We start from the raw sequence: 3390 nt of genomic DNA on the forward strand, positions 1-3390 counted from the left end.
GTAATGAGACCTTTTTTTCGCTTTCACCTTATCCTATTTCATCTCTTTTTCTCTCCCTTCCCTTTATTGGATTCTCTTTTCCCTCTTCTTATTTTCACTCCCCGCATCCATCCTTTTCTTTTTCTTCTATCACTGGCTGAGTTTTTACTTGTAACTGAGCAATTGAAGTTAAACATGTCCACCAGACCCAGAAGAGAGATCTTGAAGAGCCGCAGAAAGAAAACCTATCCTGGGGTCACTGCAGACAGAGGCAGACACGCTGTGCTTTCATACCCCAAACGTTTTACCATGGCACTCTGTATCACATCTAGATTATGCCAGCATGGACACCTGCATAGGACAGTTTATGGGCACCCTCTTTTAAATTTATTTCTTTTACAATTAAATCCATGTACCCCATCACTTCAAGGTGCAATAGCCAGTGTGAAGCATGAGGCAATATAGAAAACTCAAAAGCCCTTTTCTGTAAGATATTCCCATTTGGAATGGCACTTCGTCATTCCCTATGGGAAGACAGGCCACACAGGGGGTCTCTGAGCTTCCTGCATCTGTGGCAAACAGAATATGTGAATCAATCATGCTTCATCTACGTTGGGTCAGAGGATGCAGGTTAAATCCCTGCTGACCGTGGCTAATGCAGAGAAGCCACGTGAGCACAAGATATAAACATACTTTCTCCTTTCTGCTTCCAGAGATGCTGAGGGTTTCTCTGGGTGTGCTGTAGATGAGAGAACTGGCTGGTATCTGTTGCTGTCCTTCAGGCCTGCATGGCCATTTGGGGGACCCGTCACGCTCTTTGCAAGCTTCAGTCACAGGTGACACTTCTACCAGTACTGCTGAAGCAAAGGGTCAGTGCCTGATCATGGGCCCAGACTAACGTATTGCAGCAAGGGGCACTGGGTCAGGGGCGTGGGGAGCCACCTCCTGGAGTCTGAACCACTTGCAGACACAGGTTCCCCGCACTAATTCCCATGTCCTACTGATAGCATGTTGTCGCTTGCCACAAAATGTCATGGCCCCTCCATGAACTCATGCTACAATCAGGTTCTTAGAAGACATTTGGGGTCTGCCTGTGTAAAAAGGCAACTGGTAGAGCTGGCTTGTCCCATCAGAAGACCTGGGACTTTGAAGAACAGCAAGGTGGGACTTTGCCTCCCCTCTGGCAACCAGTGCTGGTCGCTCTCTGGGTAGATTGGGGTCCAGAAGCACAAGAACGGCTATTCTCTGGCACGGTGCTTAATCACTGAACTAGGTTAACTAAATGTCCTTTAGGTTAACTGTGAACAACTTGGAAGTTTTATGATTTTATCATTGAGATATGCCCCAGCTTATGCTGAAATGATGTTTGGTAGTGACAGAAAGTGAGGATTAAGGATCTGGGCTGTTTGATGCTATTCTGGTAACTGAGTATATCATACCCAGCTCCTCCATGCCTTCACTTACACATCTGCTAGTGGCTCTAGTAACCTCGTAACTTCACTGAGCTGCCGACCACGAGGAGCAAGGAGACAGGAGTCACGACCACGAGGAGCAAGGAGACAGGAGTCACGACTCGCTCCCCTTCACTTCATCAGTGGCGACTGGGCTACAGGAGTTCCTCCGCTCTGTGGTGAGAGGAGCAGGTCAACAGCTGGTATCCGACAATTCATGTGGCACGGAGGTGCGATGCAGGATTTAATGCTACGCAAAGTGTTTGAGATCCCATGAGGGCAAAGCACTGTTATTTTATGATCACAGCAAGCTTAAGTCTGGTGTTGGTACTGCTCTCATAGAAATGGATTCCCTCACTCCATTTAAATTTAAAAAAAAAAAAAATCAAATGAAAGAAAAGCAGTGGTATCTGACACCATGGGTGATAAATATCTTGGCCTGGCAATTCTCGCAGAATGACCTTTGCAGGTTGATTCCCAAGATGGTGATTAGCTCTTTTGTTTTGCTGTTAGCTGATGGTTCTCACATGAGTGAGGTGTGGTGCAGGTAACACAGTGGGGGAGGGGGGGAGAGCTGACAAAAGAGAAATGCTTTCGGGTTCCCCTAGGCAGACTGACCTTGGCAAAGGCAAGAGCAACTTTCTCTGAACCTGCCCCATCAGTGACCTCGGACCTGATCAGAGGGACCACCCTCAACTTTGGATGCGAGGTAAGTTAAATTACATGCTGCTGAAATGTCCTAATGCTGCCAACATTTTGGGCAGAAGTTGTAATAATGATAAAAAAGCACCAGTGTAATGGATACCATCATAACTCCGTAACTACAGTTTAGGTTTTGAAAATTACAAATATGTGTTTAAGTAAGGCTAACCAGAAAGTACTAGATGGTGCTTTAACTGTGGCCAGCTGTCTAGTATTTAGAAATTAGAAAAGAATGTTTTTTTCCTTCCAAAGTGGAAAAATTGCTGTACATTTGTACATATTGAGCTAGTGACCATTTGTCCAGCTCTACCAGGAAGCATCAGGTTATCTGTTATATCAATAGACGACAAAGTACTTTGTAGAACAACTGCACAAAGCATAAGGAAAAATGGACTTTGTAGCCTTCAACTTAGGGTGCACTTCACCTCTTATGGATTAGAGACCTCATTTGCAGCCACTAAATTTCACAGATTTTTCTTTTTTTTTTTTAACAGACGCCATCAGTTAACAGGTCATGGTAAACTTTGCTTTCTTTAGTAACAGCGAGTTTCATTTTGTCTTGATTTATATGTGTGAGACTTATTTCAGTGATATTTCTTCAACTCATGCAGGCAACTCTGTTCTTTCCAACTCATGTACCTTTGGCTGCTGATCTCTCTGTAAATGTTTATGATTATAATTCCTTTTTATCCCTACTCTGAGTAAGCGTCAAACCTGACCCCTTATTCCACCTTCTCCTCCTTAAGTTTCTCAGACGTGGAACAGCTGGGAACATGGAAAGACTATTTCAGCTGCCGATGTCTGTGTCAGTCAAACCGAAATGAGATGTTCTGCCCCTATAAGCCACCGTGTTTGTAGAGCTGCTGGCTCCATGTCAGAGAGAGACCCAGTGAAGAAGGTTGTGTGGATGAGATGGGAGGGTAACAGACAGATGCAGGAAAGCATCTGTTAGCAAGCCAAGAAGTGGGCATTAATGCAGTCTGAAAACATGCGAGCTTTCCTGAACTCCTCCTAGGCAAAGGTTATACTGAAATCGTCGGTGGTTCAGGCTTGACTTTGTTTTTGATGTCTGGCCAAACACAGTTAGCTGATAGGCGTGGGTGGCTGAAAGATTGCTCTCATTGAAGGGCATTGACAAAATGAGCTTTTTTTTTTTTAAATGAAACCCACAAGATTTCCCAGATCTGCAGACAAACAGCTTACTGAGACAGGGTTAGAGAGGAGCTAAAACAGAGCTCCATGTCTAGGGTAGAGATGG

Source organism: Pygoscelis adeliae, unplaced genomic scaffold, assembly GCF_000699105.1.
Source record: "Pygoscelis adeliae isolate BGI_AS28 unplaced genomic scaffold, ASM69910v1 Scaffold215, whole genome shotgun sequence".
In the NCBI taxonomy this organism is placed as follows: Eukaryota; Metazoa; Chordata; class Aves; order Sphenisciformes; family Spheniscidae; genus Pygoscelis; species Pygoscelis adeliae.